We start from the raw sequence: 25,968 nt of genomic DNA, 5'->3' as shown, positions 1-25,968 counted from the left end.
AGGTAAGTAGCAAAGCACAAAGAAACAAAAGAAAGAAAACATATACACATTTATTCAGGATTACACTGGGTATTACACTCATAAGGACTTACCCTCATTAGTAGGAAATCCTGCCTCACCTCTACCTGGCAAGCTGCTCTGGGAGGAGGCCCCGCGCTATGGGGAAGAATTAATAGATATTCATGTATCTATGTAATTGCTGCAAAGCAAAGGTGTCCAAACTAGTACACCATACATTTTCCAAAACTAGGCTCAACCATAAAAAAAGGTGTTCAAAACACTCAGGAGGGTGTTGTGCACTGACCCATAAAATAAAGATTACTAAAGGAGAAGAGGGTACTGAAAGGATAAACCCCCAAGTTACTAAAGAATAACCTATACCCTCAGTCTCAGCTCCTAGTATAAGTAACACGATAGTATTTGCCCTGGAGTCTTACCTGTCCGTCGGTACCTCGTTGCTCTGGTAGAGCTAGCCCCGGGAGGTACCGATCGTCAGGAAGACTCCCTGTTTATGTAGCGTGTATGTAATTGCCCGCAGCTGTAACGGCGGGGTCCTGATAACTAGTAGGCGTCTCATTTGATCGCCAGTGTTCGTTGTGCGCATGCGTTAGAAAGATATGTCGAAGTGCTGCGCATGCGCATTGGCGTAACCTCGAAGTAAACTTCATAATGGTTAACGCGCTTGCGTCTAAGACCTAGTGTCTGGGTCCCGCGCATGTGCCTTAATGACCCTGAAGCCAGGTTACTGATTGAGATAGCGCATGCGTCATATAGACGCTAGTATATCGTTATGCATATACTAAATGCTCAAAGCACGGCTGAAATATTCTCGGGACAAACCAGACTAGTTTCATAGTCACTGGACCGAGTTGTTGTACAACTTATAGGTCGATGCAAGTGGCAAAAGGCAGAGAGAGCAGTTAATGTCCCCAGGAGGAAAGAAATGCAATTGTGTCTGCAAAGATTTATGATTGCTGTGTTGACAAGACTATGTAATCAAACGCAATTGCTAGGCAATGTATCGACAAATGCCAGGTGTAATACAACGATAGACACTTCTACTTGTATTGTATTGCTCGTGAATGTGGCAATTATCTCTCTATGTAGTTAACATATTTTCTGTGTTTTGCGAGGAGAGTTGTGTCCTGCATTGCTTGTTGAGATAAATATATTTCAATAGGTTGAGAGAGGCCTACAGATGTCAGAATGTCGCAACTTATAGAGCCACCCATGGTATGTCATCATTCAGGCCTGTGGTATCAGTTTTCAGATTGTACACCCATTTTCGCTCTCTTCGCAGTAAATAGTTAGTAGAATCTGACAAATGGGGGGGTATCCAAGGTTTATCCAGAACCACCCAATGTAAGTCAGTGTCACGGTGTCCTATATCTAAAAAGTGATTAGTCAATTTGGTAGAGCGTTTCCCACATCTGATGGTGCTCATATGTTCTTGGATGCGGATCTTAACCTTTCTGGTGGTCATGCCCACATACTTGAGTGAACATGGACACCAGACCAAGTAAATTAGGTGGTCACTGTTACAATTCGTGTGTTTTTGTATTAACCACGGTCTGGAAGTACCTATGTCGATCTCAAGCGTTTTTTCTGTCTGTGGGCACACAGAGCAAGAGCCACATGGGAAATGACCCACTACCGGTGGTAAATTCCAGAGTGTGCTCTGTGGCTGATTGGACTTCATGTTAAGAGGACGAGTATGAACCAACTTATCACGTAGATTTGAACTACGTTTATAAGCGAACAAGGGGCGAGGAAGTGTGTTATTTGTCAAATTCAAGATACTCCAATGTTTATTGATACTCTTCTTCACTGAGTTGGAAAAGCTGGAGAAAGTATTGACAAACGTGATGCGTTTGTTGGGTTCCTTAGGAATACTTTTCTCCAACAATGCATCTCTATTATTATTGGCTGCTCTTTTCTTACAGTTCCGGATCAAGTGTGTAGGATATTTTTTCTCTTTTAGGTCAAGTGACAAAGCCCTTGCATGTTTTTCATATTCTACCATTCCTGTACAATTACGTCTGATACGTAAAAATTGACCGAATGGTAAATTTTCGCGGAGAGCTCTAGGGTGGTAGCTGTGAAAAGGTAAGAGAGAGTTATACGAGGTAGGTTTTTTGTATAACTCAGTTTTTAGTCCACCATTGCTAGGTTTAATCAGCAGATCTAAGAATGGAAGACTTGATCTTGAGCATTCCAATGTGAATCTTAGGAAGTCATCCTGCTGGTTCAGCCATTCATGAAATGATTTGAGGGTGTCTTCATTGCCCCGCCAGATGACAAAGATATCATCTATGTACCTCTTCCAGGTACATAGATGATGGACAAATGGATTAGTAGATGTTAGTATGGTCTCTTGCTCGACTTTATGAACGTATAAGTTAGCCAAGCTGGGGGCACAAACACTCCCCATGCACGTGCCAGAGATCTGTAGGTACAGCTGTTCCTCAAACTTAAAGAAATTTTCTTTAAGCACCTTCCTGGCACAGAACATCACAAAATTGATCGGTGTGATGCTGTTCCAGTCCTGGTTTTGCAGCATTGATTTGATGGTGTTTAAAGTCTGTTCTTGTGGGATACATGTATACAAGGATTCCACGTCGAACGACACCAGCCAGTCTTGTTCTTCATCAAATTGAAGGTCCTCAATCTCTGTTAGAAATTGCTTAGTGTCCTGGATAAAAGTGGGCATTAATTGTACCAACGGTCGAAGAAATGAATCAACTAAGGTTGAGAGCGGTTCTAAAACTGAACCGATGCCTGACACAATCGGTCTTCCTGGTGGAGGTCTAGTGGCTTTGTGTATTTTGGGCAATACGTAAAAATAGGGAGTAATGGGAGTGGTCACAATTAGATACTGAGCCTCATGGTCTGTGATCCATTTGTTAGTCTTAGCTTCTTCTACTTTGGCTGAAATCTCCTTGATCAAACGTTTTGTCGGATCCATAGTTAATTTTTGATATGATTTAGGATCATTCAGCTGACGCAGACATTCTTCTCTATATGTGTCTTTATTCAAAAGAACAACTGCACCACCCTTGTCTGCGGGTTTTATGACCAGATCATGGTTGGTTGCTAAATTGTTGAGGGCTACTTTCTCCATCCTGGAGAGATTCTGAAACTGATTCTGATTGCTGGTTTTAATAGTCTCAAAATCGTAGAGCACTGCTTCTTCAAAAGCCACGATTCGTGCTGGAGTCAAATGCATCGGAGGATTAAATGTGGATTTCGGGCGTAGACCAGTATTGGTGTTATTATTGTCAACTGGATCTTTATCCTTAAAAAAGGCATTAAGATGTATTTTTCTAAAGAAGGCCGCTAATTCCAATCGTGTTTGAAAAGCGTCTCCTTTGAATGTGGGTACAAACCCCAACCCTCTCTTAAGGATTTGTAACTCTATTTCGTTAGGCTCATATGAACTCAGATTGACAATTATTTGTTCGTGCCGCTCGTCGATGCTGTTTCTGACGATTGGCCTGTCATTGTTGTGGACACTGGTGTGTTCCAATTCACTCTGTTCTTTTGACCTCTTTTTCTGCCTCTTGGATTGTTGGGGCCAAAACCTAAAAAAGGTTGTGGTGGCATCATTTGTGTGTATAGCGGATAAGGAACAAACTGGTTTGGTGGATGGTTTCCTGGCGGGAATCCGAATGGTGGTGGTTGCCACCATGGATTGAATCCTTGTCCGAAGTTATTACCTCTTCTAGGACCTCTTCCACGGCGATTGGAAGGTCTGCCACTTTGGGCTCCATAGGTCGTGTTGTCATCCAAGGTCTGATCGTCTTCACTAGATGATGTTGAGTAATTAGACCCCTGTCTTCCTCCTCTCTGATTGGATTGTGGCGGAACATAATCATCGCTGGTATAAGGATATATTTTATCCATTGCAAATTTATCAAGATCTTTTTAAAATTTTGCGATTTTTGTGGTTAGTATAGACTCCTTGAGTTCCCCATTATCTTTGTTGATGTCTTCAATTTGTTTTTTGCAAGTTTCCTCAGCTTGTTTTTTATCTGCTTGTTTTTTATAAACTAAGCTCACAATAGCTTGTTTGATGCTTGCCTCAAGAGTTTGAATTTCGACCCAAATTAGATCTGCTGCTTTCTTAGCCGTCGTTATAATCAGAATTAGCCAGTCTCTAGTACATTTCCACGCAATAAGAGACCAGTCACGTAAGAAAGTTTTGTCATTAAGGAAGAGACGTGGGGTGTTGGTTACTATTAGACCGGACGGGGCACAGTTGGCCCTAAAATATTCGATCATAATTAGTCCATGTACTTCAGTCCTGGAATGAGATTTCTTTAAAAGATTCAATTTAGTCCAATCGTCATTGGCTTTTGATCCAGTAGTTTGAATAGTGTCTAAGATACTAGGAGTGCTTAGTATTTCTCGTGTCATTTCCTCATCGAAGGACAGGCCCAGTCTCTCTGCCATGTCTAAGATAAATAGTATTAGGTACAAGTGCCAGTCCCACAAGAGCCAGTGAAACCCTTTCAAACCGCGAACCTAAAGAAGGAAGTGTTGAGTCAAAATGATGACCAAATCAGTTTATGAAAGACCCACGGCCAAAAGCCGTACTAGATATGAAAAAACTACCGTAGATTAGGGGTCTGTGGGGAGATTTAAGACCACTGAGTGTGCGTTCCCCAATTAACGTACCACACAAAATTGCACAACTGTGGTCAAGGTCATGTGTATATGATAAATGTGCTAGGTAACTTCTCTCATCACCAATGTGATGCTACACACCTAACTGGGGGAGACATCCCTTAAGGATAAGAACCCTCACTCACCCGAGGGTGACATGCTTCATCATATGGGTCCCCCTTACCAGTGTTGAAATCCTGGTCAACACTGGGAGCTACTACTCCGGGATCTTAAGGGAGGAGCTCAGAGATGTTTTATTGGGCAAAGGGATAGTAATCCCATATGTGAGCAAATAGGTGTGGTGAGGATAGCAGCGCTGTGTCAGAAATGTAAGTGAATATTAAAACTATCTAAGGGGATACATTGAACTACTTTATTGATGTGTTCCACTTGACAGGATTAAAAAGTAACAGCACAGTGGTATAGAGGTAGAACCACTGTCACTAAGTGGTCAACATGTTTCAGCCTCTTGATCCAAAGGTATCATCGGCTTTCTTCAGGACCAGTTGGAAAAATATGTGATACTGCTGCTGCCAGTAATATGTGACAAAGAATGTAAAAAATGAAATTATATATACTCCACCGGTATTCCTGTCTTTTTTTAGATGATCAGGTCATACCCAGGTATCTGCAAGGTAAGTAGCAAAGCACAAAAGAAAGAAAACATATACACATTTATTCAGGATTACACATGTACCATAGATAATGTATCATTAATTTAATGGTGTATTGAAAATTCTGGGTATTACACTCATAAGGACTTACCCTCATTAGTAGGAAATCCTGCCTCACCTCTACCTGGCAAGCTGCTCTGGGAGGAGGCCCCGCGCTATGGGGAAGAATTAATAGATATTCATGTATCTATGTAATTGCTGCAAAGCAAAGGTGTCCAAACTAGTACACCATACATAAGTTATTATGAGCCAGAGAGATATTCTCGAGCTCCTGTCCACGATGGCGGCCTGTGGGTCGCGTGCTGGTCCTCTCTTTGTGTTGATTACTCACCAATGCTCTGCTCTATGGTTATGGGCTGCTGGGGCTGAAGACGCACAGCCGTGTCCGAACTACCTCCTGATCTGCGAGAAGCAATTCTGACTGTCTTCCGAGCTTCACGCAAGTTAGGATCTGAGCCTGTCCTATTCACTTTCCCCACACAAACTTTTGCGTCTCTTCTTTTACCCTGTAGCGGCCCCATGTCCGAAAGCGAAGGCAGTCCGGAGCCCGGCCCGAGCCCCGACACCATCAAAGTCACAGTCAAGACCCCAGAAGACAAGGAGGAGTTTGCTGTGCGACAGGAGAGCACGGTGCGCGAGGTACTGTGAGAGCGACGTTTAACGGGAAACCGCACGCAGGAGCGGGTTGTTGTTATCACCCATCAACAGGCTGGATAGCTTGTGCACTGAACATTTATATAAACAGGGCAGTTTGTTTAGCACTCTGCAACCTCTGTAGACTTTTAAAGGGCTCTTGCTAGTCCCTATCTTATTTAGTACTGATAATCTTTGCAATCTTGATTGAACATGCAGTTCTGGTTAACTCCATGGTGAATGTAGGCGACACAGAGTATATTTGGTTATTTACTCCTGGCGAACGAGTGATGCTGTGGCGTTCAGTGATGCTGTGGTAGCGCATAGTGATGTTGTGGTGCCCCTGAGTGATGCTGTGGTGGTGCTGAGTGATGCTGTATGCTATGCTATGCTTTGTTTTGCTATCCTATGTTTTGTTTTGTTATGCTATGCTATGTTTTGGTATCCTATGCTTTGATTTCTTATGCTATGCTATGCTGTGATTTGTTATGCTATGTTTTGTTATGCTATGCTATGTTTTGCTATGCTTTGTTATGCTATGCTATGTTTTGTTATGTTATGTTATGTTTTGTTGTGTTTTATTATGCTATGCTTTGTTTTGATATGCTATGTTTTGTTATGCTATGCTATGTTTTGTTGTGTTTGGTATGTGTATGCTATGCTATGTTTTGCTATTCTATTATATGTTTTGTTATGCTATGCTATGTTTTGTTGTGCTTTGTTAAACTATGCTATGTTTTGTTATGCTATGTGTTGTTGTGTTTTCTTATGTTTTGTTATGCTATGTTTTGTTCTGTTATGCTATGTTTTGTTATGCTATGCAATGTTTTGTTTTGCTATCCTATGCTTTGTTTTGTTATGCTATGCTATGTTTTGTTGTGTTTTGCTATGCTATACTTTGTTATGCTATGCTATGTTTTGTTATGCTATGCTATGTTTTGTTGTGTTTTATTATGCTATGCTTTGTTTTGCTATGCGATGTTTTGTTATGCTATGCTATGCTTTGTTATGCTAGGTTTTGTTATGCTAAGCTTTGTTTTGTTATGCTATGCTATGTTGTGTTTTGTTATGCTAAGCTATGTTTTGTTGCGTTTTGTTATGCTATGCTATGTTTTGTTATGCTATGCTATGCTTTGTTTTGTTATGCTATGTTTTGTTATGTTATGCTATGTTTTGTTCTGCTATGCTGTTTTGTTCTGCTATGTTTTGTTTTGTTGTGTTTTGTTATGCTATGCTACGTTTTGTTATACTATGCTATGTTTTGTTTTGCTATGCTTACTTATGTTATGCTATGCTTTGTTTTGTTATGCTATGCTTTGTTTTGCTATGCTATGTTTTGTTATGCTATGCTATGTTTGGTTGTGTTTGGTATGCTATGCTATGTTTTGCTATGTAATTATATGTTTTGTTTTTCTATACTATGTTTTGTTGTGTTTTGTTAAACTATGCTATGTTTTGTTATGCTATGTGTTGTTGTGTTTTGTTATGCTATGTTTTGTTATGTTATGCTATGTTTTGTTATGCTATGCAATGTTTTGTTTTGCTATCCTATGCTTTGTTTTGTTATGCTATGCTATGTTTTGTTGTGTTTTGCTATGCTATGCTTTGTTATGCTATGCTATGTTTTGCTATGCTATGCTATGTTTTGTTGTGTTTTATTATGCTATGCTTTGTTTTGCTATGCAATGTTTTGTTTTGTTATGCTATGCTAGGCTTTGTTATGCTATGTTTTGTTATGCTAAGCTTTGTTTTGTTATGCTATGCTATGTTGTGTTTTGTTATGCTATGTTTTGTTGTGTTATGTTATGTTATGCTATGTTTTGCTATGCTTTGCTATTTTTTGTCATGTATGCTATGTTTTGTTGTGTTTTGTTATGCTATGCTATGTTTTGTTGTGTTATGCTATGCTATGTTTTGTTATGCTATGCTTTGATTTGTTATGTTATGCTATGTTTTGTTATGTTATGCTATGTTTTGTTATGTTATGCTATGTTTGTTCTGCTATGCTGTTTTGTTCTGCTATGGTATGTTTTGTTGTGTTTTGTTATGCTATGCTATGTTTTGTTGTGTTATGTTATGTTATGCTATGTTTTGCTATGCTTTGCTATTTTTTGTCATGTATGCTATGTTTTGTTGTGTTTTGTTATGCTATGCTATGTTTTGTTGTGTTATGCTATGTTTTTGTTATGTTATGCTATGTTTTGTTATGCTATGCTTTGATTTGTTATGTTATGCTATGTTTTGTTATGTTATGTTTTGTTATGTTATGCTATGTTTGTTCTGCTATGCTGTTTTGTTCTGCTATGGTATGTTTTGTTGTGTTTTGTTATGCTACGCTACGTTTTGTTATACTATGCTATGTTTTGTTTTGCTATGCTTTGTTATGTTATGCTATGCTTTGTTATGCTATGATTTGTTTTGCTATGCTATGTTTTGTTATGCTATGCTAAGTTTTGTTATGCTATGCTATCCTTTGTTGTGTTTTGTTATGCTATGTTTTGTTTTGCTATCCTATGCTTTGTTTTTTTATGCTATGCTATGCTATGTTTTGTTATGCTATGCTGGTGAGGGTGTGTGAGGGTGAGGGTGTGTGAGGGTGAGGGGGGTGTGAGGGTGAGGGGTGTGAGGGTGAGGTGGTGTGAGGGTGTGAGGGTGAGGTGGTGTGAGAGTGAGGGGGTGTGAGGGTGAGGGTGTGTGTGGGTGAGAGGGTGATTGAGGGTGAGGGTTTGTGAGGGTGAGGGTGTGTGGGAGTGAGGGTGTGTGAGGGTGAGGGAGGGTGAGGGGGTGTGAGGGTGAGGGTGAGGGAGGGTCAGGGTGAGGGGGTGTGAGGGTGAGGAAGTGTGTGAGGGTGTGTGAGGGTAAGGGTGTGTGAGGGTGAGGTGTGTGTGAGGGTGAGGGTGTGTGAGGATGAGGGGGGTGAGGGGGTGTGTGAGGGTGAGGGTGTGTGAGGGTGAGTGAGAGGGTGTGTGAGGGTGAGAGGGTGTGTGAGGGTGAGAGCGTGGTTGAAGGTGAGAGGGGTGAGGGTGGAGGGGGTGAGGGTGAGGGGGTGTGAGGGTGAGGGGTGTGAGGGTGAGGGTGGGTGAAGGGGTGAGGGTGTGTGAGGGTGAGAGGGTGTGTGAGGGTGAGGGTGTGTTGGGGTGAGGGGTGTGAGGGTGGGGGTGTGAGGGTGAGGGTGAGGGGGTGAGGGTGAGGGGGTGTGAGGGTGTGTGAGGGTGAGAGGGTGTGGGAGGGTGAGTGAGGGTGTGTGAGGGTGAGGGTATGTGAGGGTGAGGGGGTGTGAGGGTGAGTGGGTGTGTGAGGGTGAGGGGGTGTGTGAGGGTGAGGGTGTGAGGGTGTGTGAGGGTGGGTGAGTGAGTGAGGGTGAGGGGGTGTGAGGGGTGTGAGGGTGGGTGAGGGGTTGTGAAGGAGGGTGAGGGAATGTGTGGGGATTTGGGAGTGAGGGGTGTGAGGATGAGGGGGTGTGTGAGGGTGTGTGTGAGGGTGAGGGGTGTGGGGGGTGAGGGGGTGTGTGAGGGTGTGTGAGGGTGAGGGGGTGTGAGGGTTGGTGAGAGGGTGGGTGAAGGTGAGTGGGTGTGAGGGTGAGGGGGCGAGGGTGAGGGGGTGTGAGGGTGAGGGTGAGTGAGGGTTGTGAGTGTGAGGGTGTGTGATGGTGTGTTTTATAAGGAAATTATTGTGAGAAGATGCTATTGGGTATTTTTCCAAGAAAATTTAATGATACAAATGTCTTGAGTGATGAGAATGAAAGTTGTTGTGTGAATGGATTGGGTTGATTACATTGACTTGACTCTACGGGCATTGCTAAGTGTTGTGGTATCAAATTACCATTAGTGCTTCTGTATCCCAGGTACTAGACACAGGATCACAAGTAGTGGTGTGCAAGGCCATGTATTTCTGTTGCTGTGAAGTAACCACTGTCCTTGCAAAGAACTACGAGTCCTTCCTGTCGTTTTTACAAGGATAGTTTTCATCTGAAAATCTGCAATTTTGCAAACTTTTGAATTATTTTTTACCTAAGTGTTATTTGGATGGAGTCACTTACGAGGTAAAGCTAAGCAAGATAAGCATTCCATACTAAATGCTCATGAGCTCTAGGGCATGGATGCAGAATACTCACAATTAATGCACTTGCCTACAAAATGCTTGCAGGTTACTTGAGCAAAGCAGGTCCTGCTCCGCGAAAAATGGGCAATGGTTTAGGAAAGAAAAGTGTGTGCTTTCTCTAGGCAACCCCACAAGACTGCAGTCACTTAAAACCACTAATCAAAAGTGTTACCATGATCTCCTAAAATAAAAGAAAGCAAAACGTGGAAAAATCGGGCTCGGAATTTAATGTATAAGAAATAAAACTAGAGGGGTGGATTTGTTCCAAGAAAAACTGAGCCACTGTCTATAAACAAGCTCTCTGCATTGCAGGGGCGGGGGAGCGGATCCCTTTGAAGTCTGATGCCAAGGCTTGTGGTGTGCTTTGTACACTCGCCTGAATCACATGAACTGTACCGGGCAGGGGTGTGAGATGTAAAAAGGAGTGCCCAGGCATCCACATTCAAGATAGCGGGGGAGTGCATTCCTTTAAAGTCTGAGGCGGGGCACGGGGGAGCGGCAGCCTTTGAAGTCTGATTGGGGGAGCGGCAGCCTTTTAAGTCGGATGCTGAGGCACATACAAATGGTGGTGTGTGATGTGGCTGGTGTTGTGCACGCGCCTGTCTCACATGAACTGTGTCTAATCCGCAGCTTGGGTAGACTTTTCGGACCGCTTACTAGAATCTTGCCGAACAATGCTTACGCATTGCTTTAGCGAGACCTAAAAAAGAGTGAATGCCTGTGGGAGTTTATTGAGGATTTGTCTTTCTTCCCTCTAGGGGGCACTACACACCCAGGTGCTGGGGGGAAAGCTGTAGATGGGCCAGTAGTAACTGATGCTGGGCATAAAGGTATTCACCAATTAAACTGTTCCTTGTCCTTTTCTCTCCGGAATACCGAATACTGGATCAATAGGGGAGGCGAGATTTTGCTCTGGTGTTTGTTGTACAAGTGTAGTAAAAATGTGTTTTTATAATAAATTATTCATGAAAGAAGATCCAAGTGCGGTTGTTTTCCTCTTTTTATAGAACAAACAAAAGGGAGACCTGCTCTGTATTCATTGATGTAGTAGAGGAATTCACCAACCATTGAGTTAACAGGAGAATCCCTTGAGGTAAGACTTGGCAACTAGTAGATGCCCATTTGGGTGTGGATTTGTAATTAGGTTGCTTATGTACCTTCACCTGGGGTAGTATTTAGAATGTTCTCTTTTCCTTTATATTCCTCATCATTCAGGTTGTAATAATACTTTAAAGGTGGTTTCTTGGAATCACATAAATTGATTGCACACAGGACTTCCCACAAGTTGGATTAGTGGTAAACCATTGTACCTTATATTTTTTGATGGCTGTGGAACTTCAAAGTATGGGGGTTTTGTTGATCGAATTTGACTGGGGTGATTATCTGTGAGTGGATAACAACAGGTGGTACTACTGATAATCAAACTAGGTATAACAATGGCAACGTTGACTTAAAATCAGAGTAATTAATGGACATTTAAAGAGTAGAAGCTAGCACTACCGTTCCATTAGATTAGACATGATAAAATGAAGCCATTGTTTCTGCTTGGAACTGGATATACAAAGTGTCACACAGGTCAAAGCCCAAATTAAGGGACATTACAACAGAGAGGAGATTATCTGACGGCAAGTGTATAAGAGCTATATTTAGGGAAAAGTATTGCACTAAGGCTGAAGAGTTATGATACAGTAAACTGGAAGTAGTCAGTTGATAGTAATGAGACTGAAGATAATGTTTTACCTTGTCACTTTTCATGTAAAAGGTACGAAGAGTGTGTAAACTGGTCTAAATATGTAAATTGATTGCTTACATATTACAACATTGTCTTTGGTCTATTGAAAAATTGAATGTTGGATTTAACATATGTGTTTTATGAATTAGTTATAAAATATAAACGTAATGTTTTTAAATGTGTGTTTTGTATGTTTGTATATAGAGTATGTTAATCACAAAATGACACTGTTTTTTCAAAAGAGTTTTTCTAAATGTTGGTCTATTTGTCTTTTTGTCTGATTGTTCTTCTAATATAGTATTTGTGTTGTATGTTCTTATGTTTAAACAGCCCATGAGAACAGGGACGAAATGCGTAGGCTGTTCCCACTGTGTATTTGTCTTTTTGTAATATTACACATTTTGAGAAAATAAAGAAGATGAAAAACAATCTGACATTTGGAGTATTGTGAAACTAGAACATGTTTTCCTGCTGTCATTTAACTGAGTGAAAAGTAAGGCACTTGCTGTTATTGTGCTTGAATATAAGTATCATACAATTTTGGATGTATCTTTGATTAACTTTGGACTCTTGGTGGAATGTAAAATATATAATATATATATATATATATATATATATATATATATATATATATATATATATATATATATATATATATATATTCACTAAAAAAACATAGGTTTCACACCAGTTATAGTTATCTGGAAATGTTACTCGCATAAAACCATTGAAATTCCCACGTTATAGTTAGTTGGACTCACTATAACTTGCGCGTGCAATGCACTGCTGATGACGTCACATATTACATCACTCATGACATGGTCAGTGACATCACTCATGACATCACTGATGACACCATCCAGTGAATGTGTGTCTTTCCGAGAAATAAATATGTGTTATATATGTATATGTAAAAGTTGATGGAAGAATAAATGTTTGAATAAGTGTTTAGATGTTAAAAAAATGTTTAAAAAAAATTGATTGGTTAACTGGCTTATTAAGTGTATCTTAGGCAATGCATATATTAGTGAGTAATGTTTAAATATTTAAATATAAGGATTAGTGTTTCACTTTCTGTATAAGTGGCTGCATGGGTTGGTGAGTAGCTACATGTATCTGTATATGGGTTATTAGATGTTTGTTTTAGTATCAGTATGAGTGTTTGTATGGTTTGGTGGGGGTATTACTTAGCACATAGATGCATGAATAACTGACTCTCTGTATGTGTTTTGAAGACAGCATATGTGCAGGACTGTATGGGTGGATGAGTGTGTATATGTGTGTGTTAGTGAGTGAATGACTGTCTCACTAGTGTATTTATCAGTAACTACATATGTTTTAATCTAGTATATGTGAATATTGATGTATGTAAGTGAGTATATGTGAGAGTATGAGATTGTAAGAGTTCCTGTTTAATTAAGTATGTGTTTCTATAAGTGATTGTTTAAGAGAGTAATTTAGAGGTTTGGGTCGGGGACAATCGATATTTGCCCGGCGGTATTGCCTCTGTGACCCTCGAATTATTTAATAAATGAAGAGGCAGGCGCTGGAACTGGAAAGCAGGAAACAAGGTTTTTATTCTCTCCGGAGGAGAACACAGCAAAACGGACAGCAGGTATCGTTCTGAGGTGCTCTAACTTATGTTTGAGGCCTGGCCCCTTATATACAGTGTTTGCGGTTTTTATTACAGTTTACATACTCATGATAAAGCTTTGATGTACGGAAAGACATTCCCGGAACCCCCCCTCCGGGCCCGTTCCCACACATATTTACAGTAGAGGTCCCCATCCTGGTCACAACAGGTGATGAGTATCGCGCAGCTGGATATTCCGTCAATTCATGGAATGCGGGGTTCGATCGGATCTCATGGGGGTGGGGGCTTTGATCAACCCGGGGATCCCTTGATGGGGGAAGCTTTCTATTGTACGGGAGGGGCAAGGAACAGTATCGGCAGAGCTGGGTGTCGGCCTGGGAACGAGGAAGACAAACGGGCACACGGGGAAAAGGGTTTGCATCTAAGGGCCGGGGATCATGAAAGGGAAGAAGGGAGGTGTCGCGCTGGGAACAGGATGAGGGCCTGGGGCAGAGCAGCGCTGAAGAGGGGTTTATGATTCAAGGCAGGTGCAAGCAGGGGGGGGTTGGTCAGCGTGCGGGCTTGGTGAGGGTGAAGGGCTATGTCAGGGGCCAGCGGCATGCAAGAGGGTTCGTTCTGATCAGGGCATCTTAAAATGGCGGGTGCGCACGACAAAAGTGTGGCATCAGGGGAAGAGGCAAGATGGCGCAGATAATGTTCACCAAACCGTACTAATTTTCAACAGTCCTCCCTTTAACATATTCAAGACATCTTGCTTGTTCATTTTCTACTCAGTTCTATTGTGGTGGGCATGAGAAAGAAAACGGTAGGAACCCTAGATGAAAGAGTTGTAAACAATACATTTTGAGATTTCTAGTTTTTAGGAGGCGGACCTATTTGATAAACTTTGATAAACTTGTTTAGCAGGAAAGTCATAGTAATGCAATGCAGAGCAGTGAGTACATTTCATAAGGCGAACTGATGGATTGTTACATAATCAATACAATGTTGGCTGGGAGAGAGACGAGACGTGGCAGAAATGATCGGGAATGTTCGAGGTTTAGTAAGCTTTCAGCAATTCTTCGTCTTCCGTTGGCACTGTGGAGCACCGGCGGTGGAGCTACGAGTCCAGCTCTATTCTAAGTTCCGTGTTGCAGGGCACGACCCTTTCCTCGCGTTTCTGGTCAGAAAAAGGGTCTTTCTCGCCCGGTGTCCTTTGGGATCAATAGTCAAAAGTTCAGGTGGAAGAAGAGTGTACAAAATAGTCCATAGGGTAGGTCGGAGAAAAAAGGGGGATGGAGCAAGGCCAAATCAGGAACAAACTAGGGGAACGAGAGACTTCAGATAGGCGGGCTCATGACCGAGTCTAGAGAGCGGGGACCTTTCGGCACACATTCGAACATAGAGCGGGGGCATCAGGTTAGCCCTTTCTTCTCACTTTGTTGGAGGTAGTGCCTCGTCCTGTAGCTCTGTTCTGTCGCAGTCTCGCCTTGGCCCATGTCACAGACGTTCCATAGTCCGTAGTCAGGCCACGTGCTCCCACATCCGGTCCTTCTTTCCTCCAACAGCCGTACCCTTGAAGGAGTTTGAAAAGACAGTTTTTAGAGATTTGGTAGAGGAAAGTAACCACATAAGTCTATTTCTCTCCCAGCTCCAGGCAAATGAAGATAGGAACGTTCGCTATACATATAAATGATCGATGGTGGACCTGCTGAGTTTACTATGGCTTTCCTTCACAACTGTTTAATATAGTCACGACAGGTCATCTGATGGGGGCCCACCCCTGTAATGTAAGCCGGGCAATGCTAATAAAAAGTGGTGTGAGCTAACCGCATGGTACTAATAGGCTTCTCGCTGAGGGACGAACATAGGCTAAACATTTATTTTTTTATTTTTTTTATATCATCAATGCATCCTGCCCTTTAACTAAACATTTTCACTTTCGACAAGGCTCAGTGTAATGGTTTTCTTTGCTCCGGTCTAATCTTTAATTTTGCAAAACATCATTCTGGTCCCTATGCAGCCTCTCGCGGCCGCATTACTAAATTAGAGAAGACAGGGGTCTCATCGGAAGACACCTAGGTACATAGAAAACGTTGATGGGGGGGGGGGGCAACTGAACGCAATACTGGGAGCGTCCTGAGAAGATAGGGGGTTTCGGTTACCTTTATGGTTTTGGGTATCGCGACAATTTGGGACGGGGAGGGGCGCGTTATCTGAGGCACTTTTATTTCATAGTAGTAGCCGCTGACATGTAGTTCCCTCATTTCGGGTCAGATTTAGGGAACCTCAGTCAGCTTACCTGTCCTTTCCTTTATGACCAATTCTCCATTTCATCAAAATATTTCCGGAAAGGAGAGGTGGTGACACAGTATTAGGGTCATTTTATTAAAGACAAGTTTTGAGCAAATACCGGCGGTATTTGAAGGCAATTGGGTGGTGTGCTAGGGGTGGCAGTCTGTCAATTTCGGGGCTAATCGCTCGGAAGAGTGGGAGTGTGAAAGAGAGAGAGAGAGAGAGAGAGAGAGAGAGAGAGAGAGAGAGAGAGAGAGAGAGAGAGAGAGAGAGAGAGAGAGAGAGAGAGAGAGAGAGAGAGAGAGAGAGAGAGAGAGAGAGGAGAGAGAGAGAGAGAGAGAGAGAGAGAGAGAGAGAGAGTGCAACGGCAGGCTAAATAGTACACGTGCGACAGAGAGAGTGGCAGTGTATTTAAGGAAGGCTATTTAGTGCATTACACAGTAAAGGACATTCACGGGTCTGCGTTAGAATCTTGAAATCATGCAGTTTGAGCATTAGACAGGGTAGAGGGGACATGCTTCGAGAAAAAGGAAAAAGAAAAGGGAAGTACCATTGTGTCGCACTTTCTTGCATTCTCGGTCCTTCGACCCGTTGATTCAATGCCTCAGTCACACATGCACATTCTCTCATAGTTTTGATTCATCCGTGACATAGGTTCATTCGCGCAGCCTGGGTTAAGAGTGATCACTTTTCATCAGATCATACTAGTTCTACAGGTTTGTTTGCTACGTGAGTAGTTTGCAGGCGTGCTTAGGTGCCACCTTGCAGCGCTGGTCTGTTTTCGTGTATTAGACATGGCAAGGCTTCAGATCTTCGCCATACCTTGGGTGCGGCCCCTGATGTACCCTGTAGAGGGAGGGAAAAAGAGGGGAAGGAAGGGGGACAACATTCGCGCACATCCAATACATGGATTCGAAAGTCCTTTACTTACCTCATACTCGTCTTTCCTCCTCGGGGTAGAATCCCCGGGGATATCGTTTCTGGAGTCGGGGGGGGGCAGTGTGTCCTTATAGGTCGTGTGCGGGGAAACGTGAAAAGGGAACCAGAGGTGTCTAGTGCGAGGTATCTAGTCGAAGATGTATCTCACTATCGGGATCCTTAAACCTCCTTCAGCGCTGTGACGTTCTAAGGTTCTTGGGTTCTTGGGTCAGCTCTGTTCCCTAATACCTTTGAACGTCGTACTTTATAACATTTACATCGTTTATTTTACCCTTCTTTTACATTCCCTCATTTATACCGTTCGTTTTACCCATCCTTGGAAGTCGAGGTCTTCCTCCATGCGAGAGTTCATGAGTCAGTCGCGTACTTTGAAGGCAGAGTGTCGTGTTGTCGATCCGATCCGTCCTCCAGGGCTGGGCAGCCATCTTCTTAATAACCTTAAAGAGAGAGCATAGTAGGGTGCACAGAAAAGAACTCTCCCGCCCATCCCATATTTTAAATAAAGCAAGCAATACCCGTTCATCATTTTGAAAAAAGGACCTTTATTTTTGCGAGATCATAGTATGTGGATTCATAAGGGTGCAGTCGTATTTGGCCGGGCACGGCAATGGCTAAAATGCGTACAGTGGGGGTGTTGTTTGGCAGCAATAAAAACATCTGAAAGTTTTAGCACTTCATTTGGTAGCAAACCAGAACGTCTATCAGTTGGCCGGGGGGTTCGGGGGCGTTTATTTCATAATTTAGAAGCATAGTCATACTAGTTGCAATCAGATTTCCTATATGCATACCGTGCGCGTGCATCATAAGCGAGGATATACATCGGCTATAAAAATATAATACATTGTACATTTATAATCATCATTTTTAACGCGATCCTTTTACATGTTCCTCGAGTGAGCTCTCCTTTCTTCTCGTCAAGTGTACAAAGGGTCATATATGTATCAGAACATTAAGTTTGTATAGCGAAAAGGGACACCACGAGGTGTTCGTAAGTTCCTATTGATACCGGCGCCATTTTGGGCGGGGCCGGGTTAGTCCGGAAGTAGCATCAGGGAAAAATGTTTCCTACAACCGGCAGTTGGACCAGAGTCCCTTTCCGGTAGTTCTAGAATTCATGCTAACAGAAGGAGTGGCAATGTCATGTTTATTTCGTTGGCGATCAAGGCAGTTGCCCCTTACCGGAGGCCTGCAGTGGTCGAGGGCTCCTTCGGGGACCTTTGTAGAATCTTCAAGGCTGTGGAGATGTTGTCGGAGGTGGGGGCTCGTGCTCCGGTGGGCGAGCGACCGAGTTATATTGCTGGTCAAAGTTACTCTAGCGGCCGAGGCCCGCCTTCCAGCGGACCCAGACGCCATTTTGGGGCCCTACAGGGGCCACTCTCGTCGAGTTTGCAAGAGTGGAAGAGATCCTTCGGAGTGAAAGGAAGAGGGCTCTGTTTTGTGAAAGCGGGACGTTCGGCTGGGGTGCAGCTGTGATGCCCCCACCTGGGGGGGCGAGGGAGACTCGTTCGCGCCGTCTCCTTCTTCCGGTGCACCCCATGCTGCTCTTTTTCATCGGCCCGCACGAAGGTCTCTCCCCATCCGGTGCTCCCCAAGTCGTGTGCTCAGTGCTGTGGGAGTATGGCCACCTGTGGCGCGCATTCGGCGCGGCACGAGTATCGGTGCAGTCATTGCAGGTTCGGTGTTCCGAAAATATGGGCACCATTGCACGTTCGGTGCTGCGCAAGTATTGGGGCACCATCGCCTGGTTGGGGGTGTTCGGCGTTGGGCCGGGGGCTGGGAGACCTCCTATCCGTGGAGGTGGGAGAGGCTCGTCCGCGTCGCCTCTCCCTCCCAGCCCAACTTGGACAAATTGTTGCGGAGGTACGTGCAGGACATCCCGCCGTCCGGAGCTGCTGCGGCTTGTGGTATATAAATAAATAATACCGGATCTAGGTTTGACTGGACATAGCAATAACAGATAGCTCAATAAATAAGAGTCAAGATTCGAGGTAGTAGGAGTTTGCAGGTTTAATACAGCATAAAGGACAGGAACAGGACAACCTGCACGGGAACAGGATGGCAGGGCCCTGCAGGGGGGACAGGGAATGAGCGCGCTAACTTTAATAACAGTACACAAGCATATATACTAAAACAGTTGCATTACAATACATACGATAGGCGGAGCAGTGGGTGTGGTCAATAGCAGTCGCGAAAGATAAGGGTGAAAGTAGGTGTAACAAGAGGCGTATACATGGACATGTGATGTAAACATAACAGAATATGTCATAAATGGGGCGGAAACATGGAGGGGGCTACCTAAGGAGCCGGGACCTCTAACCTAGAGGTGCGCGCAAACTGACAATGACGTGTTACTAGGAGAAGCTGGGGGCTATGAACTCTGTGCTAGGAGCAGAGACTGAAGTCTGGAGAGTCAGGGCGACATGTACCTAAACATTATCTAGTATCTGATGTTTAGAGAACATGTTGATATAAACTAAAAGTTATCGGGGTAAAGGCTAACAGACTCTAAGACTGGTGCATGCATTATTCTACATGTAGTGCGTAATGAAGAATATTAAATGACCATAAATACAGTATTTCTCTTACATGGAGACGTAAAGGCTAGACAATGACGGAAACTATTGATGCGATTCAGTAGCTTAGGAATGCAGAGAAGGAGGGCTGGACTGATAACTAGAATCATAACATACTCTTGGCAGACTCGTAGGCAGAGCCAGGCTGAGCCGGGCACTGTGAGGCAGGAAGTAAGTGAAGGGTCAGGAACACAGGTGGGGGCTGTATCGCTCCTCAGCGAGGGCTCAGGAGACAGGAGCTGAATCTGGTGTCCGGGCCCTTTTGAGGCCTAGAAACGGGGACTTTACAATGAAATAACGTGCACACTGAGAAACGTGGCAACGTAACTTTACATAGGCCTGATATTCGTAGTATTCACGAGAACTGGAAACTGGCATACTAGAGATGGACACAACTGTAATTGCGTCTTTAATCGAATATGGGGGATACATATGCATATTAATCATACACACATAACATAAGATGGGGAACACGTAGGGACACAGAACATGGCAAAATTTACTTTTCCACATTCCCTCCTTGTCACTACGTTTCCATCAGGAAACATCAATATTCATGATACCATCTATCATTTCATACAGTATCATTTGCTCGTCTCGAATTTTCTTGGAACGGAATTTAGAACGGGACTTGGGACTAGGAATACAAGAGGTAGCACAAATGCCACAAATCGCAGGGCCACATTGTATACAGAGGCAGCAACTGAATATGATCGCTACTGCAATACCTAGAAAGGACAATACTTTCCATCCCCAGGCGGAAATTATATTCCAGAACCAACCGGACCATGTCCAGGTGCCTGGATTTTGGTGTAACATATGGGCAATTTTATGAAGTCTGGTTATAGCTGAATAAACAGACGGCGCGTTATTAGGAATGAAAATGCAGCAACTAGATCTGATGACTCTACATGCCCCGCCCCTATCGGCCAGTATGACGTCAAGGACGAGACGATTCTGGAGCACGACAATTCTCATAAAGGATTGCTCCTCGGTTAAATTACCTAGAGCAGAAGTAGTCTCAATCACTACTGCTTCGAGTGTTCTGGTTAATCTACGTATCAGTTTACTATTCACAACAGTACCTAAATAAGGGAAGACACCTTTATTGATATCTATATATTGTTCTAGAGCAGTTTCAGTATAATCGACAATCGGGAGGTCTCTCTTGTGTCTAGTATGTACTAGGTGGGAATTCCTATGGTAGTCAGGTGGGGCTAGAAAAACTGGTGGCAGTAGGAAGGCAATGTAACAGGTTCCCTCCCAATCGAGGGGCAGACGAACATATGCGGTCTGACCACAAACAAAATAAGAATGACGTGAAGCTTTGAAAATAGATTTCCTACTGTCACTATACTTGACAATAGTAGTACAATCACTATGGCCTACATGTACGGAACCATTCTTTCGGACACATAATTCACCTTTGACTGGTAATACTGACATAGCAGGTAAGTCTGGAGTAGGATCAGACTGAACATTCAGGACCATAAAATTCGAAGAATAATTACCTAAATTGTAAACTTCATTTTCTAGATCTAACCCTGTTCTGTGGGGAAGACCTTGCTTGTCTGGGAAACATGTACTGTTAAGAAAAGACATATCTGTTGAGGATGACGTTAACGTGGACCATGCTCCACATGAACCATTATGTGAAAATGGATAAGGAAAGAGTGGCAGAACTCCCTTCGGTGTCTGGAAAGGGGGGAGTCGACCACACACCCAACAATTAGTGGCATTGCTGGTCTGGTGTGAATAATGTAACATGCGGATAAAGGAATTATTACGCATAGCAAGACGATATGAGAGTTCATGAGGAGGTAGATCACTAAACGTGTGCTCTACCGTAGCATTAGAAGACTTATTTACATGAGAAACTGGAAAATACAAATAAAATGCATAACTTGTGCAGGTAGTCATAAGGCTGAAAAACAATATGAAACTTAGAAAAACGATACATCGGATTGAGTTTTGACTAACTCTCTCACTATGGGGGTCTATTTTATACATGTCAGAAACCGGTCTAACCGTTTCACCTAGGGGAGGACTTAGACAATCAAACTGGCTGACTTATTTTACTAGACCTTAATTTTAGCTTATACTCCTGTTGCGGAGTTTTCTCTAACAGGGAGGGATCTGTATCATTGTCTTTTGCGGGACAGTCCTTGAGAATAGTACTTTGGCAATCCTTAAAATCCTCGGAAATGTTCTTTGAAACAGTCTTTAGTCCGTAAAATCTTTTCACATGAGACAGGTGGACCCAGCCCTTCCTGCCTTCCAGCTTGACGGCAGTACGGGTGGCCAGGAGGACCTGCTTGGGCTCCTTCCAGCGGGGCTCCAGCGGACTTGAACGATCAAAATTCCGGACAAGAACCATGCATCCGGGAACGATTTCATGCGGTGCCACCTCGGTATTGTCTGGAAATGCGGCGGCAACCTGTGAACGACAAGAGTGTAGGGCAGACATCAAGGAAGCTAGGTAATCTGTCAGCATATTACTTGAAACATCGGTAATACTTCGGGGTCTAGGTGTACCCCACATATTAGGGGGGCGGCCGAATACGACCTCATACGGGGACAGACCTGATCTGGAATGTGCGACCATGCGCATATAAAACAAAGCGACTGGCAGAGCTACTAGCCAGTCCACACCTTTCTCTTTACATATTTTAGCAATGCGGATTTTCAGGGTCTGATTATGTGTCTCTACGAGACCGGCTGCTTCAGGATGGCGTACACAATGGAACTTCCACTGGTACCCTAACAAAAGGGAAACATGTTTCATGAGTTCAGATGAGAATGGTTGGCCGTTGTCAGAATATACGACTCTAGGGAGTCCATAACGGGGGAAGAATTCACGAACCAGCTGCTTGGCAGTGGTCGCGGCTGTGTAATCTGGGACTGGATATGCTTCTGTCCACCTGGACAAAGCGCATACAACTACAAGGACATACTTGAAACCTCGACATCGCTCCATCTGAATATAATCCATCTGGAGGACTTCAAAAGGGTGGTCAGGGGGCTGGAATCCACCTTGTTCCACCGGGACACTTTTACCTGGATTAAGCTGGCAACATATCATACAGGTACGGACTTTCTGCTTGGCTGCAGCTCGTAAATGCTTGTTGAACCAAATGTTCTGGATACTGTCTAACATAGCTTTTTCTCCTAAATGTGCTGGACTATGTGCGGTATTGATAATGACTTGAACCATAGAGTCGGGGAGAAACCATGTGGCTTTTCCCTTCGTTACCCATCCCTGATCTGTCTGGACCCCTCCTTGTTCGGACCATTTCTTGATTTCATCGGGAGTAGCATGTAACTGGATATCTATGACATCTTGAGTAGGGTCCTTAACTGTCATACAGGTAGTCGGATCTGGAGTAGGTGTCTGTGTCGGATTAACTGGAATGTCTGGAGTCTGTGCTGTAAACTTGGCTGTGCGATCTGCTAGATCATTACCTTGAGAAATAATGTCAGTAACTTTCGTATGTGCTTTGCATTTCATGATAGCAATAGATGTCGGTAAATGTATGGCATCTAACAGAGCTTGAATAAGGAGACCATGCTGAATCTTGGTTCCATGAGAAGTCATGAAACCTCTCTCCTGCCAGAGTACTCCAAAGTCGTGTACGACTCCGAATGCGTAGCGTGAATCTGTATAAATATTAACTTTCAGGTTCTTGGCGTGTATGCAGGCTTGGGTCAGAGCAACTAGCTCTGCTGCTTGAGCAGACAGGGTGTCAATACGGTGTGTTTCTATAACTTCAGTGTCAGTAGTCACTGCATACGCGGCTACTAGTTCTCCTGTACTTGTTCTCATACATGAACCATCCACATAAAGTGTCAGGTCGGGATCTGGTAATGGAATATCTGTCAGATCTTGTCTTGGCTTAGTCATAGTGTTAACTACTTCCACACAGTCGTGTGTGGCAGGATTTGAATTAACTGACGGTAACAGCGTAGCAGGATTTAGAATGTTGCAGCGTCTGATTTCTATGTGTGGCTGGAACAGTGTCAGTTCATAACCTGTTAAACGTGCAATTGTCAAGTGTTGAGTCTGTGTACGGTTTAAAAGAACTTCCACGGAGTGTGGAACTTGTACTGTCAAGGAATGTCCTAATACTATGGAATCACTTTGTCTGATAGCTAGAGCTGTGGCTGCAACTGACTTGAGGCACGCAGGCAGAGCCTGGGCTACAGGATCTAGTGTGCTCGAAAAATAAGCACAGGGCTTGTATTGTCCTGCTTGATCTTGTGTGAGAACAGATAATGCTGTACCTTCACGTTCAGTGACGAAAAGTGTAAAAGGCTTACTGTAGTTCGGTGTAGCTAGAACTGGAGCTTGGCATAAAGCTTTCTTTAACTCATTGAAACTAAGTGTATGTTCAGATGTCCAAGGGAGGACAGTCGATACGGCTGCCTCCTGTGTCGTTAACTGTATCAGTGGCTTAGCTAGAAATGCATACTGAGGAATCCATTGTCTGTAGTAAGAAGTAAGGCCGATAAAAGCACGTACCTCCTTCTGTGTCTTGGGCTGAGGAAGACTCGCTATTAACTGGATACGGTCTGGTGTCAACTGCCTACCCCACTTGGACAGTAAGTGGCCTAAGTAGATCACTTGCTGGACACAGAATTGAAGCTTTGAAGGGGACACCTTGTGCCCCATCTCGGCAAGGAAATACAAGACTGTAAGTGATGCTCGCTCGCAAGCACGTTCAGAACGGGCTGTGATCAGTAGATCATCGACATACTGGAGCAGGGCAGTGTCAGTTGGCATGTGAATATTGTCTAGTTGTCTCTTAAGTGCTTGACTGTAAATGCTAGGACTTTCTGTGAAACCTTGAGGAGCTCGTGTGAACATATAGCTCCTTCCATTTAAACAAAATCCGAAAAGAAACTGGCTGTCTGGATGAATGGGGACACTGAAAAACGCGTTCTTGAGGTCTATGACTGTGAAAAATGTAGCTTCGGAATCAATGGCTGTCAATAGGGAAGAAATATCTGGGACAACTGGGTACTGGGGAATTATACATTTATTGAGTTCTCGAAGGTCAATCACTAATCGATATACTGGGGGTGCATTTGGATCAGTACGTTTCATGACTGGAATGATCGGAGAATTACATACATTGGAGTCAGTTTCTACAACTACTCCTTGAGCCATGAGCTCGTCAATAATTTTGGATAAGGCTGCTACAGCCTCAGGTGGCAATCTGTACTGTCTGATTCGTGGTAACACTACACCTGGCTTGAGAGTCACACGATGGGGTGTGATTTGCATGTAACCTACATCAGTTGGACCTTGCGCCCATAGATGCTGCGGAACATTGGACAATCTTGGATCAAAATCTCGTAATACATAGTGACCCTTGAAGTCACGTAAAAACAATCGTATTCCCTCTGGGGAACAGCAAATAACTGCACCTAATTCTTTCAGTGTCTTAATACCTAACAGATTTTCTGGACATGACTTCGTAAGTAACAGATCAGTAGTACGGGACAATGGACCTACTTCTAGAGTAACTGGCTTAGATATCTCGTTTACAATAGGCTTTCCTGAAAATCCAAGGGAAACATTTCTAGAGCCTGAGAGCGGAGCCCCTGGAACTTCGGCGTGACTGATGGTGGTCCTACTTGCCCCTGTATCAATCAGAAACTTTCTGTCTTTCCCTAGTACTTGACTATGAACATAGGGACCTTCTTGATCTACAGGAATCTCGATGAGAGGCAAGCCTACCTCCCTCTCTAGGCTGTTTCATGAATATGGCTGATACTCTGGATACTCGGACTGTGCATACTGGTACATCTGCTGTGTAACATGCTGTGTTGCAGCAATAGGCTGCGGTGCTGGAACTGTCTGTTGTGCATTCTGTGGCTGAGAAGTCTGTGAAACTTGTTCTTGTCTCGGCGGACGTGGTCTTTCTTTAGTTTTACCAGTGGCTATATTATGTTTCAGAACTGCACACTCGTTTATAAAATGACCTGGCTGTTTACAATAATTGCATGTCCCTTTAACGGGAGCTGCAGAATGACTCGCTTGATTCGGACCCCTCTTCTGACTGTCTTGAGGAACAGATTGCGCAACTAGTACTTTCATTTTCGTGTCTTTCATACGTTTTCTCTCGTGTTCTTGCTCTTCTCTGATTCTATTCTGGTGATATTGGAGCATCTGTAACATCTGGGACGGGGTACTAGCTTGCCATGTACTTTCGACTTTCAAAACTCGATTCTTAACTTGTGGACTTGAATTCTCGACTAATTTAGTAACAAAAAGATGAGGGTACGACTCGCTACTCGTCTTCAAGCCACTGTTTATAATAAAGCATTTCTCGAATCTAGAATAAAAATCACTAGTGTCTTCGTCTTGTTTCTGTTTACAGGCTGAGATTGCATCCCAGTCTTCCTTTTTAGTTGCTAATAATCTGGGCAAAACTTGTATTAACAGTTCTGGTAATTCTTTACATTTCTCTCCAAGACCGGTACCTGGTACTCGTATCTTATCTTCAGCTTCTAGAACTGCCCAATCGATCTTTTTCTCTCCCACCTCCCAATCTTTTTCCTTGAGTTTCTCGTATACCCCTGCGGGCAACAGGACCTTTAGCATTTTAATAATATCTGGATAAGTGTATTCTCCCATACGGAGCATGTCTTTTAATTCTCGGTGGAACCCTGCTGGATCTTTGTCATGACAGGGAATTAATTTTTTCATCTCTAAGAGTTCCATCTTTGTAATCGGAGTGTAAACAAACACTCGTTGCATTTCACCATCTGCTGTCCTGA

The 25,968-nt window shown here is 43.5% G+C and overlaps 1 protein-coding gene and 1 long non-coding RNA gene across 4 annotated transcripts in view; one reads left to right on the top strand and one right to left on the bottom strand.

Annotated features, from left to right (window-relative positions):
• The window catches only part of LOC144799953 (uncharacterized), a 924,253-nt gene that overhangs the window by 188,537 nt on the left and 709,748 nt on the right, over positions 1-25,968 (top strand). For both annotated transcript variants that reach the window (XR_013603906.1, XR_013603905.1), the window contains exons 3-4: positions 5,852-5,978; positions 11,081-11,166. This is a non-coding gene — a long non-coding RNA (uncharacterized LOC144799953). The remainder of the gene's footprint in view (positions 1-5,851; positions 5,979-11,080; positions 11,167-25,968) is intronic.
• The window catches only part of FCSK (fucose kinase), a 1,128,763-nt gene that overhangs the window by 465,088 nt on the left and 637,707 nt on the right, over positions 1-25,968 (bottom strand). The window lies entirely within an intron of this gene.

This window comes from Lissotriton helveticus, chromosome 12 (genome assembly GCF_964261635.1).
Source record: "Lissotriton helveticus chromosome 12, aLisHel1.1, whole genome shotgun sequence".
NCBI classification, from domain to species: Eukaryota; Metazoa; Chordata; class Amphibia; order Caudata; family Salamandridae; genus Lissotriton; species Lissotriton helveticus.
Note: the sequence above shows the minus strand (reverse complement) of the source record. Positions and strands in the feature narration are given on the sequence as shown.